Source organism: Rhea pennata, chromosome 2 (genome assembly GCF_028389875.1).
Source record: "Rhea pennata isolate bPtePen1 chromosome 2, bPtePen1.pri, whole genome shotgun sequence".
NCBI classification, from domain to species: Eukaryota; Metazoa; Chordata; class Aves; order Rheiformes; family Rheidae; genus Rhea; species Rhea pennata.
Genome location: NC_084664.1, coordinates 156,354,011 through 156,369,086, shown reverse-complemented (window position 1 = coordinate 156,369,086; position 15,076 = coordinate 156,354,011). Strand labels below are relative to the sequence as shown.

Here is a 15,076-nt window from a genome sequence, read left to right as displayed (position 1 = left end):
ATTTCTGTAACACGTTACGCTGTAACTACACTTTCAACAAAATATCGCAATACTTATTTCCCTGTACCTGTTATGCTGTTGCAGTCACTGCTTTGAAAAGATGGATTTCCGTGACATGGGCAGTATTGATCTGAATTCATTCTTGGCTACTTTATAACCATGGTTTGAGCCCTCATGGCCTATAATTCTAGGGAAACAAGATAACGTTTACTTAATCATCGTTCCAATGAAGGCCGGTGATGCAATCGCTGATTCTAGGCTTGGAAGGGGCCCTTTTATAGCAGTTAGGTAAATAGAGACTACTCATTTTTTGAGCCAGTGAAGTGGGATGGATCTTTGATATAACACTGAACTGAAGAGAGGTTCATTTCTACCTCTGTCATTGAAGAGCTGGGATCTCCACTTTGTCTGATATGTTTTTGCCAGCTACACATTGGAAATGCTGCTTTGCACCTCTTTGGATCTCATCTGGTCTTTATTATTTCATTTCTGTCTCTTTTTTTTTAAAAAAAAAATGGGAGGATTGATAGGGTATAACAGAACAGCTAATTATATTCTGTGTTATCACACTAAAATTTTTTGGAATGGAGCTTTTTCCTTTTAGGAATAGAGGAAGAATAAATTTCTATGGGTGGGTCTGCACAGTGAGCTGAAGTACTGGCAATCCTTAGCCGTCTGCCACTGCAGAGTTGAAATGCAGATGGCTTATTCGCTGAGGAAGTCACAGTTACCAGAAGTTTAAAGTAACAAAGACATATGGAGAACCTTTGAATTTGCAGTATAAAAGTAGCATAAATGGCAACACTATGGCCTGTTTTTTTTTCTCTCTTCAAAGGTTCTCCATATCTCATGCTGTGCAAACGCAACTGATGAGATGTTAAATTGTCCCAAAACAATATTCCATTCCACTGTTTTGGATAGGGAGAACAAAGCTTCCTCTTTTGCAGGAAGCTTTCAGGCTGCCTTTTCTGGTGGATTCTCATGGGCAAGACTTTATTTTATATTTACCTTGTAACCCACACTGCAGTCTTGTTCAGCACTGGTATCAGCACTAGCTACGAGGGTGTGAACTCTTCAATAAAAAATGTTACTGTGTAGGGGAATTACTGCCACCTGGGTAGCTCAGTAACTTGATGTGGAAAAATAGGTGCATATGGGCTACAATTACTCTGATATCTACTGAGGCCTGTTACAAGGCCTCATAATTCACTTGGTCTGCAGTGACAGAGAGAGGACAGAACTGCTAACATGGCACTTCACTGTTCTTCTCTGGCCAGATGATCTCTAGCAGACCATTACCTCTCTTTTCTCTTGATAGCAGCCCAGATAAAGAGGTTGAGACCTGGTGATTGTAGCCTATACTGGGGAAGGTGGCTGCTGGTTTCAGCGCCCATCAAAAGACCCTTCCCAAGCTCCAGCAGATGGGTTTGTAGGGCTTCAACTCTGCGGAAGTACAGTGTGTTTTGTTCCTGGGCATGTCTCTGTTCTTCATTTTTATGACTTGACACTCACAAAAGAAGAAAGGCTGCAAGAGCTTTCTTCTCAGGTCCCCTGGGCTGTCGATGAGGACAAGAAGGGGTAATGGAAAGCTGTCAAATGGAGTCAGTGCTCTCCAGCGTCAAAGGAACTGAGAAAACAAACTGCTAGAAAGCAGCCTGGCTTCTGGGACTCATTTCCTTATGAAGGACAGCAGGGAGCAAAAACACGTGTGAGAGGACTAAGATATGAAGGAAAACCATGCTCGTGTTTGGCAACAATCCCTGCCCTTCAGGGTTTGGGGCAGGGTATGATTTCCATGCTTCTCTTCCAGGCCTACCACGCAGAGGACACGCGTAGCTCTAATGAGCCAGACTCCTGCTGCATCTCCTCCACTCGCAGTCTTGCAGGCCGACAGTGCTACCATCGGGATCGATACTGTGAATAATATGCTGCTGGAATCCAATAATTTAAAAAGAGCCTCGCAGAAGGAAGTATGTTCTCCAGCACCACTGAGGGAATTGGAACTTCTTTTTCTTTCTTTCTTTCTTTTCTTTTTTTTTTTTTCTTTCTTTTTTTTTTTTTTTTTTCTTTTGACATACTCTAGTTTCTTTTAATTGGCAGAAAAGTGCAAGGAAGGGTACGAATGACAGACTTGGAGGGGGAAGCAGCTCACGCTCCTGCAGTTACCGAGCTGGCCTTCCCCCCGTGTCTTTCACTGTTCCTCTGCCAGAAAGTGGGAGTGTTTTTTTTTTTTTTTTTTTTTTTTTTTTTTTTTTTCTGAAAGAGTAGCAAAATTTGAATTTCAGTGCGGCATTACTGCATTGCAAAGTCTAGTTGACCCTCAAAATATGCCTCTGCGCTAGTTTTAAGCTACCTGGAAAAAGCTTATCAGGGTATCTGATAAGCTTTGGGTTGTATCACTGTCTCCAAAAGGTTGAGAAGCTTTTCCTGCCTTTTTCTGCCATGGAGCCTTTCATGATTTTCTACTGGTCTTCTTCTGAAGCAACAGTTGCTGGTGATAACCCAGGGAAGGAATTTTTCCTGTGTAAACATCTGGTCAGTTGTAATTTCTGTGACAATTTCTCTTTTGTTCATGCAGTTCAGATGATTTAGTTTACTGGTTTGTGGCAGAGGAGCTGGGAGCTCTCTTCTCAGTAGGGCGCCTCTACTGTGCATCGTGCCAGTATTATATTATGAAATCTGTAATATCATAACAGATTTGCCTTTAATTTGATAGTCTCATTGCTGCTGCATGTGTTCACTGTCACTATAGACAGCTCTTTTATTAGCTTTTCTAAGAAGCAAGAAGAAATGCAGAAGCGATACCTCTTTAGAAGAAATACACAATTTCTGGTCTATGCTAATAACAAAACATGCAAAAGAATCAAGCTAAAGAAGTTGGTCCTTCAGCAGAAAAGTGAAATGACCACTGCCTTGCAAATGGAGCTGTTGCATGATTCTCATTTTGAAGATTTTGGATTGTAATTCTGCATCACACCTCTGCCTTTTGAAGCGCTGCTTTGTGTCTCTCTGTGTGTTCAGCTCGTAACACTTAGAGTATTTGTGACAAGCTGGGTAGCTATAACCTTAAACATGATATGATCTAAAACCTTCTGAGACACTAAAATGGTTGGAGGCAAGGGAAGATGCAGCTAAAAAGCACATGATGTAACTGGAAAGTCTGACCATAAAAAGCCCGATTGTCTGTTAAAGGCACAGTTTACTTTAACGCTTAATTTTGAACAGTTAGGGCACTAGGTAAAAAATAATTCAGTTGTGGGCAGTTCTTCAGAGGTCTTTTGAGGCTCTTCTGTGGTGGATTAGGCTCAGACTTTCAAAAGTTAGATGCTTCTAGGGGAGAAAAGAGAAAAAAATAAAAGACTAGATGCCATTTTAGCAGGCCTGTTTGTTTATTTATTGTAGCTTTTAAATCAAAGTCAGTCACATTTCAGGTTGCTGTGAATGGTGCCTGCTTCGCAGCCACATTTTCCTTATTTCAGAGGGTTGTGTCGAACCGTTTGTGAGTATCTGGTTTCTCCTCGTCCTCCAAACTCCTATACCCTAGCGCCCTGCTTTGCATTTGGATTATTCTCCAGTGCTCTGTTCCTCAGCTGTTTCTCAGTGCCAGCTTTTAGGGGGTGATAACTTCCCAGCACAAAGCCCTCGGCTCAGGTAGTTCTGCCTTTGTATTTTCATTTTCCAATTTTTTTTCTTATCCCCCTTCCCGAACTGCTGCTGCTGACCGTTTCAAACCTGTGCCCTAATACGTATCCTCCGTCAGCCTGAAATCACATGTACAGGAAGCATCTGGCTGTTCCCGTGCTGTACGGGGAATTCTTTTAGAGGATTATCTCAGTTTCGTTCTGCTTCATTCTGGCACAAAGCCCCGAAAGAGTCATTTGACTACACCAAGTTCTCGGCAGATACGGATCGCTCATCTCTCCCTGCTCCTGGGGCACGAGTGATGCCCGCCTTTTCTCACCGGGTAAATAGCCGCTGCGTCCACCTGCTCGTTGCCGTCCGTCTCGGGGGCGTGCGAATTCACGGGGTTCGACTTTCTCCCCTTCTCAGGACTTCACCCTTGGTATTGCCGAGAAGAGGAACTGTAAGTCACTTGGAAAAGATGAATCAAAATATGTTAAACTTCAGGAAACAGAGCTTGGAACGGGGAGGGAATTTGAAATGTCTGCTTTAACTAGTCCCAGTTTGGGAGATGCTTTTGCACATATAAAAGAAAGTAGGCATCTTGCGTCTTCCTTCTGATTTTGCTGTATCTTATTTTATTTTGCTTTGGCACAGATGCTCTGCACAGCCTTGGCAGGTACTCGGCCGTCTGTGCTTCCTTTTGTTGAGCCAACAGTAAATCTAGCCCGGGGAGAACAGCTTAGTGGCCTACAGTGATCGCCTAGCCAACAGCCTAGGGGAGACAGCCCCTTTCCCCCAACCTGTGTGGCTCCTGGGGTCACTTCCTTTCTTCCCCCAGGGGACAGCTCTTGGGTATGTAGTTGGAAGCAAATTGCATCGTATCGGAGGGTCCTTATTTACTATGAGTAGAGCAGGTTGCATACTGTAGCAGCAAAAAGTATTTGCAAACCAGGGGACTCCCACATCCCAAAGGATCTGCCTAAAACAGCCTCTTTGTGTGAGATGGGGAATCTTTTACTTTGGGCATAGTTCTTTTTTAACTGGGTAAAAATATTCTACTTGGTTTCAGACAAATAGATTTCACTCTGATTTTGGAGCTGCAGTTTTGAGTCTTGTGGATTTTAAAGTCCTGAGTGGCTTATAACTGTGATACCATTAATCTTCTCAATACAGTCATCTTACTGGTGTTTTTCCAAAAGCCCACCTTTGAGGCTGGGTAGGAATGTGGGACTTTCTCCTTTTGTTCTTTAAGTCATTTTCTAATTTTCCTTTAGGCACAAAAGCTTTAAGTGTGACTCCAAAAGGTAAGCCAGTCTATACAAAGAACGCAAAATCTAATCATTTCTGAGGCCTGCATGAGGAATATTTGGTAGCTGGAGCTACTGATGCACCAGACCCTTCTGTGAGAGAAGGCCTGTGAGAGACTTATTCGTTACTATGTACAGTCATACTTTAGAAAGCTTAAAGTTTGCTTGAAGCCCAAGTGACAGGCACTATATTTATACTGTGCTTGGCTCTTAATCATTATGATTACTTATTATACATCATCTCAAAAAGGTAGATTAAGCAGAACAAAACCTCCTGTTGGGTGGCTGCTTAGATCTGCCCACTAAAGCTAGCTTTGAGTGTATTTTAATTTTTAAGCAGAGTTCTTATTTGCGTATTAGCAAACCATGCAATTACTTAAGGTTTTTTTCCTCTCTTTTCTTTTTTTCCCTACTCAGTGAAGAAATAAGCCTCGAAGTCATATCAGTGGGGTCATCCAGATACCTGCAAATGAGGTCCCTGAACTTAGCAGCTAATTAATGCTTGTGTGCTGCCCTATAAGTAGGAATCATTAGCAAGATGCTGTCTGGCTCCCAGCAGTTTATGGGCTGGATGTGGTGCACCCTGGTGACTGTGCTGTTCTCAGCAGTATGGAAATCCTGAAGTGAGTGATAACCCTGCCACCAGCCTAGGCAAACATGAGCAGAGAGGATATCCTGACGGAGATCCATCAGAATACAGTGCCCCTTTTAAGGGGGGGAGGGAGGGAAGGGGAGGCGGTCTTTCCTAACAACAAGAATTTATTTTCCTCTCTGGGGCCCTGTGGTGGACTTTTGAAATGAGAACCATATTTGAAGCTCTTGTTCCAGCAGAAAATCCGCGTGCTTGTTTCTACTGAAATTGTTCCAGTGTTGTGATGGTGTAAAAAGAAATCGAATTCTGGCTGGCACCCTGTCGCTAGATTTTATTTCTAGCCAACTTGCCAAATCAGTTCTTTCCTTCGTTTTTTTTTTTTCTGCCTGGTACAGACTGTGGCTAGGCAGGAATGACACAGTATTATTAACGCGTGCTGCAGGAACGCAGAGCTGCTCTCCGTGCGCGGCCGTTCTCCATGCCTACAGCTGCTTCAGCTCACTTTGTGAGCTGCGTCTCTTCCAAGCGAGTAAACCACAAATGCAACTTCCTGCAAGACTACCAACTTTTACGGAAAGCTTATGGCTCCTGACGAGATCTCCTCCTCCGCTCCCACTCTGCTGCTGCTTTCCTGAAGGCACATTAAAGAGAGCTATTCCTGTCTGACTGAAGCCATTGGGTTACTTAAACAGATTGACCTGACTTATTCTTACCAATTTCTTTAATGAGATATCCTTGGCAACTTCTGCTTGGCTTTCAGCCATTGTTCTTATTAGAAAAAGTTTATTTTGGTATCTCTTTGTTCCGAGTGCTATCTCTGCCAGCCAGCTGGCTGGATATATGGCTGACCCTTTTCCCCAAAAAAATGTTTTAATTTTAGTTTTTAAATCATGAGAAATGGAAAGCAAAGACACTGATAAATTACTTACGTACACATGCTTTAGAAAGCATTTTAACTCTACCTGAGTAACAGGAATGTCAAAAATGCTTCTTGTATCTGGTTCCATGGAAATAATCCTACAGACAAAAGGTTTGCAGGAGGTTTTTTCAAGATTAAGATGCCTCATCATGAAGCCTAATTAAGATCCCTTCTCATGGTAGCCTTTTAGAGTGACAAAAGTGACAGTTCCACCCCTCCTAGAGGACAGCAAACTCCTACGGCAAATTCTTCATGAAGTCAAACCTTCAGGTTCATATGGTGGATATCTGTGAAGAGCTCGCCCCTACTGTAGGAAAAAATCATAATAGATTCCCAAAGAAACCGATGTGTTCCTCTGCAATGAATATGAACAAGAAATAGTTGAATTAATCCAGATTTACCCTGATAAAACCATGTTCTGCCCCAGAATGTCTCTATCTCCGACTCTTTTATCTGGATACTGGCAGTGCACCACATAAAACTATTAAACTGGCTACTATTAGTTTTTATTTTTTTCTTCTCCTTTAAGCTAGTAACTGTTGTATATATGCCATAGATCAGTCAGGGTGAGATCCTTGAAAGGACCTGCATTCACCTGCAGTCCTGCCTTTCTGAAAATTTGTTCAAGGTTATATGGAGGCAACCATTTCTGTGCTCCAGATCCTTCACCTTGAACCTTTACCCAAAAGTGGGCCTCCAACTCTCCTCTTCTCCTTAGTAAAAAGCACAGCAAGCAGATCTGGCTTTTTTCTTCAGAGGCACAGAATATTAATCTGACAAGTGGGATATATTGGTGAAAATCCCCTCGGGTAGAAGAGGAGATTGAGTCAGAGTCTCCTACTGCCTGGGTGAGCACTGCCATGAGCAGAGCACTTGTGGGGTGGAAAGGGAGAAGTCTCTTAGACTCAAAGAAACTATTGCAGGAGGCAGGCTCCCAACTCCAGCAAAGTATCGGTTTGCTCATTTATCCTGATAGAAATAAAGCCAACTTAATACAAAATCGCTGCAGAATGAAGGCCGCCTGCTCTGGGAAATAAAGCCCTTCTGTCACTACCGCTTGAGACACCCAGCAGACACGCTGACAGTGTTTTCATCTCAAGAGTGTGATTCGATGAGTGGGGCAGGGAAACCCAAGATAAATCTTGCATAATAGATGCTTTTTCTATATAGAGATGTGTCTTATTCCCTGTCGGAGAGAGGAGGGGAAGGAGCACGTGTGGCTCTTGGCCCAGTTCTGCGCTGCAAGAGAAAGCGAGCTAGATGCAGGAGAACAGAGGCCGTCCGATGGCACTTCTCTGTAAACGGGGACATTGCATCACGTATCACAGTAGCATAGTCCAGTCTTCCAACTAGGGAGCAGAGATTGCTACTGTATGCCACAACATTTATTACTGACTGCTATTGGGTTTTTACAGACCTGATTCAGCAGAGCATTTGCATCTGCATTATTTAAGTGAGCGAGAAACCCACTTTGTCTTTATAAAGTTAGATGTGTGCTTAAGTGTCTTGCTGAGCTGGGATTAATTTACAGAAAATAAATAGCTGCTTCCTGGCTTGCCTAGCAGGCACTCTGGGGCCAACATTAGCAGCCTGGCTAGATTTAGGATGTTTCATTTTGAGTACCTAACTTGAGATACCTCAGTGCACAAGTTTATCAAAAAATACAAGCACCCTTGAGCTTTTACCGCATTGAAGCAGGCTCAGAGAACCTGAACGCTAATTTACAGAGTGTTTTCTGAAGTGTGTGGTCCAAACAGGTAATGAATGTAAAGCTGTCCAGAGGGCCGTGTATACTGGATTCACAGACAGCGTTATTGAGTTGTGGTCAAAGTGACCACTGGTAGACCTGTTCTCACTCAAGTGACCATGTAGCAGCCTTTGTGTGAGTCAAAATAGTTTGGAGGTGTTCATCATGTCTTTATGTGCGCCCAGCAGCTCTGACCTTGCGTTCCTGTGTTGAACACTGAGAAATCTCCCATTAAAATCAAAGAGGTTTTTTAGTGAATAAGGAGCATAGACTTTTTTATCACTGTGGATTTTAGCTTTGTCCGTTCATCTTCCTTTGATTGTCAGTATAATACTTTATTTTTTGCCCACTATAATATTTTACTAAAGGCACAATTGTAGCTATAAACATTTATGAAGAGGCAGCTTTGACTGAAAATACATCTCAATGTCACTTAAATAATGAATAGGAATGCCATATATTCATTAAAACTTGAACAATGAAAACTGTTAGTCTGTTAGAGTCCCTTTTTGATGGATGTGGCCAGCAGCCATTAAAATACAGTGGAGATTCTTGTTTGTAGGCTCAAAATGGCTGATAATAACACTCTTGATAAGTATTTGTAGCTCAAGATACTGAATTTACAAAAGGGATTCATCACAGCTAACAGTATCTGTGAAGATTGAAATGTTACCATCATTCAACTCTTCTTTTTCTTTTCTTTTTTTTTTCTCGTGTGTTAAAAAAAAATCAATTCACTATCAGTCTGTAGAGTTTCTTTATTTTCTGCTGACCCCTAGGAGAAGCCACTCACTTTCTGAATTTAAAATATTGACCCAGTTCCCCAGCTGGTGCAAATTGACCCAAGCTCCACGGCCTGCAAGGAAGGGTGTTGTTTCAATCCGACGAAGGTGTTGAACTTGTGGAAATGACATTGTGCTGGTGTTTCAGATGACTTGGCACAGGACTTTGGACCACTGGCACTAACCTGGTCCTCAGTATGAACAAAGCTATCCAACAGATCTTTAAAACGTGACCGTCCTTGCTGTGAGGACACAACAATGTTCAGCATCGCATCCTGGGCACGTACTTTCTGGGTAGATGGGACATGCATAGTTACTTGTGGCCCTCTCAACTTCTAGCATTGCACTGGTTTAAAGGAAGTTTTTCATCCTGTTTTTAAATCAGAGGATTTATGGAATTTGGAAGTGACCTATGGGGTCATATAATCCATTTTCTATACCCCTCCATTCTTTCTTCCAAGTGTCGGTGTTTTGGGGCTTTTTAATGTTTACTAATGCAGTGCTTGCTGCTGCTTCAGTTCGGTGACGTCTGGATGTCACTTGTCTCTTAACAAGGAGAACCACGCAGCACTTTGAAGTCAGGGGAGAATATGCTAAAATCCTCTTAATAGCATCTATCCCAGAAAGTGACTTTGCTTAGCTCACGGTAAATACAAGGTTCTTTAAAAATGTATTAACTACAGAGTCTTGTAACTTTGCTTAGACCTACAAAGCTGACTCAATAGAGGCAGCGTAGTACAGCAGCAAAGATTTCTGATGGGAACATGGGAGACTTATATTCTTCATTTTGACCTTGAAAAAGTCACTTAGTAAAGCTCTTCCCTTCCATTCTTGTCCACTCTGTAGGGCAAGGTTTATCGGAACAAAAAGTGCTTACTAAGCCTCAGTACAACACCTACTGTGCCAGGACCTTGAGCTTTATCTGTCAAGCGTGGTCTAAGAAAAATAATAATTTGGTCCTCTGAAGCAACAGATCTTTAAAAGAATCATATAGGGTTGACTTTTTTTGATTGGCATAAAGCACTAGACTTAAGCTGAAGGATTTGGCAAGCCATTAGAATTTAGTTTTTCATGTGTTTGGATCGAGGATATGATCTTTTGACTATACTGATGTTTTCCCTCACTCATATATTAGTTGTGATTTGGCAGTAGGAACTGGAAGGCTCACATCCTTTTGCACTAAACAGGATGCAGTAGCTAATTATTATCTTGATTAAATTTTGTGATTAACTGTTCTGTAGTTGTCTGTAGGCTCAGGCTTTCCAAGATGTTACTCAGTGTTGAGTTGACTGATCATCTGGTTCAGGGATGAGGCGGCACTTCATTGATTAAATCTTACTTTCAGGGGGAAATGGCACACACCGCTATGTACAGTTAAGCTCAGTGGAACGAATTTCTCTTTGCTAAGCAATATGTTAAAGTTTATGAAGTCCAAGGCTAGCTAGGTAATAAATGTTGAAAAAGTAGCTACAGAGGGAAGTGTGTGTATAGTATTTATTAATGACTCCTTGTTTAGTTTCAGAAAAGGAGGAAATACTAGATTCTTGATAAATTGCCAAAATATGCACCAAAGCCACAGAAAATAAATATATGATAGTAACCTAACTTTCCCTTGATGACAAAAGCTACAGAAGATTTTTTAAAGATTTTTTAGAGCTAGAGAATAAGTGATTTTAGGAATGATTAAATTGAATTCTCTGTCTTTCTTTGTCTTTTCAGACACTTTAAATTGTGTTCCTTTAATATACTATGGCACATTGATAAACTGGAAAAAACAATGCTCGTTTTAACAAAGAATAGGTAGTCTGGAAGTCAAATGTTATTTTTCAAGCTTTGTGCAGCTTGGACTTAAAATCCTGAATATCACCCAGCAATAACAACATGGAGATGAAATCCACTTGGATAAAAAGTATAGAGCAATGCAACTTGACAGGCTGAGTCCTAAAGGGCAGCAGTCTTGGATCCAATAGTCTCTCTCATTTTGAATAATTGCTGTGCAAAATGAAATCAAACATTTATTGCTGAGTACAGGCACACTTGCTCTCCCTGGCGACCCTCTATAAGCAAATGCACCATACGATTTTATTACGAGTAGTACATTTCACACAAACTATTTGCTTTACAGAATTAAATAAACCCGGACAAAGGACAGTCAATACTATTGTTTTGCCTTCTTGCATTTAAATGCTGTGTCCTAGACAGCTCAATAAGAAGCTGGGAGAGAGAACGTGTTCTTTCCAAGTGATTTACATAGAGAAATTCACCTTTGAGGTAAAAGCACCCAAGGGCGCCCCCAAAGGGGTTACTTCTCCTTAGGCTATCAATACATTCGGGCTATTTTCTTCTTCTAAGTGGAGTGTTGCAATTGATGGCTAGAGGGGATTATGTTGAATGGAAAACACTTAGCAGAAAATTCGTTTCCAAATGGGAAGAGGCAAGCAGTGGTGAAGCTTTGATTTTATTGCCAATGCTGCGTTTGAAGAGTGAGACCAAATTGTGTCTGTGGCTAAAGGGGCTTCTGGGAGACATTTGAACACATGCCATTTGAGTTTATGAACTAGAAATATTTCTCAGTGTGCTAGGAAAGGCCATCTCGGAATTGCACTTGCCTTGGGAAGGGTTGTGGGCAGTCTTGTCTTTGGGCAGATCCTGCAAGAAGCCGGATATCTTTTCAATTCAATTAAAAAATAAAAACATCTGGCCATTTGCTTGTCATGATGACAGCACCATGTGCTTTGGATAAAGGACGTTAGGAGCCACGTAAAGTGCCAGCTAGGACCTTATTTGTTGTGCTAATGTATTCCTGCACTGTTGACTTTCCCTTGCTAGGACAAATCAAGAGTAAGCAGAGTCAGAAAGGTTAATGTGGTTAGTCCTTTAACTTCTGCTCAGCTGTGATCGTACGAGGGCTGAGGCATCCATAAGCGTGAGCATGTCTGAGTGTAAACTTGAGAGCCCCTTGTAGGATCATCACAACACCCTAAACTCTAAAATCTTGTATTTATTCGTACTCAGTTACATGCTGATGTTACTATGCTTTGTACAATGGTAAGGTTGAGTCAGAGAGAGATGATATTTTTGTATGCATGTGTACATGCAGATATGTGTGTATGTATGTATGTACGTATATTTGTTTATGTATATAGTATTTGATTAACAGCATTGCACAAAAGTAAATTCTGGACTGCTGATTTAGCATTGAAAGACTAGTAATTGGGCTTTTTATGAGACTTGAGCTATGGGATGGATATACACACCAGAAGACAGGCACGATGGGACTTTTTTTCAGACTCTGAGGCCAGTTTTTCCTTTTGTAAAATAGGTTGAATTTTCAAAATTCACCCTGAATATGAAAAAAGGAGACCTTTGGATACAACAGCTTGTTGAAGTCAGCTGGAAAACTCAGCTGGCTTTACTTGGACTGGATCAGGCTCAGAATATACAGACAAGTACAAAAGTGAAAAAACATTCTGCGTTTATTGTCCGGTTGATAAATGTTTCCCCTGGACTCTGGGTTATTCACACTGCCTATTTTTCGGCACTTAATTTTGACGTCCAAATTTGGAGGCTGGTAAATCAGAAGGCCAAGCTCGCTGTATCGCCAGGGGAGGGAGCAACCCCCTGCACCGCGGTCACGCAGAGAAAGGATTAAACTGTGCCTGCAGCGCGGTCGGGAACGCCGGGCGCTGGAGGAGGACGAGCTCCCGCGGCTCAGTGCTTCCTTTCATTTTTTTGCTTTTTTCTTTTTTTTCATATTTTTTCTTATTTTTCTCCTTTTTTTCTTTTTTTTTATTTTTCCCTTTTTTTTTTTCCTTTCTCCCCCTCTCTTTGCATTTTAGCAGATGGCACTGGAGCACTTTTACCGTTCTGCCAGTCTTTTTTCACGTCGCCCGGCCCTCGTCCTGCCACGAGGGGATCCGGCAGACGAAGCCCTTCGGAGCGGCAGCCCGAGCAGGATCCTGCTCTTCCCCTCTCCCGGTGCCGCCTTTGCCAAGCGGCTGCTGGCACAGCCGCCCGGGCTAAATTACCGAGGCGAAAGCCAGATGAAGTGGCGTCGCGTTACCCTCTTCAGGGACCGGCTGCTCTAACCTGCCTTCTCCTGGCTAATCACACTGACAGGAGCCATTGTTTATTTTTTTCCCCTCCTTGTCTTCCTCGTTTTCTGCTAAATTAGAGCAGGCAGGCAAGCCATCCATCAGTCTGTAAATGCTGCGGTGTATTTTATTTTTGTGCTGAATAACTGTGCGTTTTATTGCTATTTACACTTTTGGATTAATAGGCAATAAAATGCAAACCGTGGTCCCCGGCGCTCTTTATATTTTCTGTGCATATCGTGACAGCCTCGCAAGCTTAAAAAGCAGCATGCAGCCTAGTACTGTAAATTCACTTAGTTATCTTAGCGGGTCTAAAATTTATTTATAATTAATGTCAGGGACCTTACGCAGTAATACCAATTACCGTTGCTGTACTGTGGGTTACTGCGATTTTTTTTTATTATTTTATTACTGCCATAGCAACACAATCAAGTTGCAGCAGCTAATCTTGTCCAGAGCAGGGGAAAAAAAAGCTCTTAAAAATGGAGTTTGCTGTGAAGTTACAGAAAAGCCTGTGAACCTTTTGCTCTAGGGTCTGTCTAGATTGACGTCAATGTAAGGGGTGGTGGAGCAGCCTGTATGACCTTACGGTGGCAGTCACCCAGTTTGCAGACCTTTTCTCAACATGCAGCTCTGTTGGTGGACGTTGGCCAAGGGTTTGGGACTGGGAAGGCGGTGAGACAGGGATGGCCACGGTCACCGCGAAAGCAGGTACCTTTGGACGTGGCGGTAGCGTTTCATATCGCAGTGTGGCGTGGGGAAAGCAGGAGGCAGGAGCTCTCCAAGAGGTCCATAAACCACAGTGCTTAATGAGGAAGGGACTCCACGTGATGGCTGTTACCCCGGCTAGGGCAACTCTACGCACATACACAGGGTTGCACACTGGACCAAGAAAGCCTTAAAAGCACATTTCCCTACTTAAGAGTCACCGCTTGCCTTCCACACGCTGCTGTTAACATAGCTAGCCATGCATTTACAAACCAAATCCCCTTATCAGGAGCTGCTGGGTGGCTTCTGCTCCTCTTTTACTACTACTGCTGCCCAATATGCCAGCAAGTTTGCTGAAGGCGTCGTCAGACTTGGCAAAGAGCTGCAGGGACCTGAGCCAACTCCCTCTTAAACCAACTTTGCACCTGCCAGGGACAGCTGCTTCACAAGTGCTTGGAGGTCCCGGGGTGAAGTGGAGCCCTAAAAGAGACGTGAGCTGGAGGCGTGCAGGGCGCCGCGGAGGACAGATGCAACGTTTCTATTACGGCTCCGGCTTCCCACTTCCAATGATTTGTCTCTGAAATGCCGAGGAGCTGGCAGAAGGTGAAATGGAAAGGGAAGGAAAACTAAGGTTTTAAGTCCTTTTCCATGCTGCCTTTCCAAAGTGCTTTGCAACTGGTCACTGAGCCTCACCTCAGCTGTTATGGTAGGAGCTGTGTATGTGTAGCAGATGCGGAAACAGATGCTGCGAGACCCAAGCCGGATGTTGCTGAAAACACTGTGAAAATGGGAGACTCTCAGTTTGTGGAATACCAACACTTGAAACTTGAGGGGTTCTGGACTAGCTTCCTGCGGGTGGTGAGGAGCCAAAGCTGGTGAAATTGTTGCAGGGGCTCAACATCTCTGGAAACTCAAACCCCAGACAATTCGAGTTCAGTTGAGCTATTTGAGTACCCCAAATAAAAGCTTTTTCTTTTGCCTAGGACTGTTAGTTTTGGGGGGATTTTTTTTTTCCTTTCATACTTGCTCATCAGAAAGACAGCTCTATTTTCACTTCCTAATTAGCTTGGTATTTCCACAGTCATTTGCAGATGTCTGACCAACTTCAAGTAATGTGCAACACTGGTCAAGTCACGGGCTTTTCACATCTAGGCTAGACGGTCTGGAGACAAGACAACACATGCATGCTACGTGTGCTTTTTAAATACACTTACCTTTAAACACCTGGCATCAACTCCCTGCTAGAGTGGGCAGCTGAGGGCCAACACTGCACCTGCAGCTCACGTCAGTCTCATTACTTTTG

The 15,076-nt window shown here is 42.8% G+C and overlaps 1 protein-coding gene across 12 annotated transcripts in view; it reads left to right on the top strand.

The window, feature by feature from the left end:
- ST3GAL1 (ST3 beta-galactoside alpha-2,3-sialyltransferase 1) overlaps window positions 1-15,076 on the top strand; it is a 73,245-nt gene that overhangs the window by 18,835 nt on the left and 39,334 nt on the right. The window contains exons 2-4 of one of the 12 annotated variants that reach the window (XM_062570651.1): window positions 3,761-4,084; window positions 4,279-4,476; window positions 5,349-5,554. The exons of 7 other annotated variants lie outside the window; for them this stretch is intronic. The gene's annotated coding sequence lies outside the window, so the exon portion shown is untranslated. Of the gene's footprint in view, window positions 1-1,810; window positions 1,971-3,760; window positions 4,477-4,905; window positions 4,929-5,348; window positions 5,555-15,076 lie in introns of those variants that run through there. 4 more of the 12 variants (XM_062570654.1, XM_062570650.1, XM_062570657.1 and 1 more) reach the window with 4 other exon arrangements.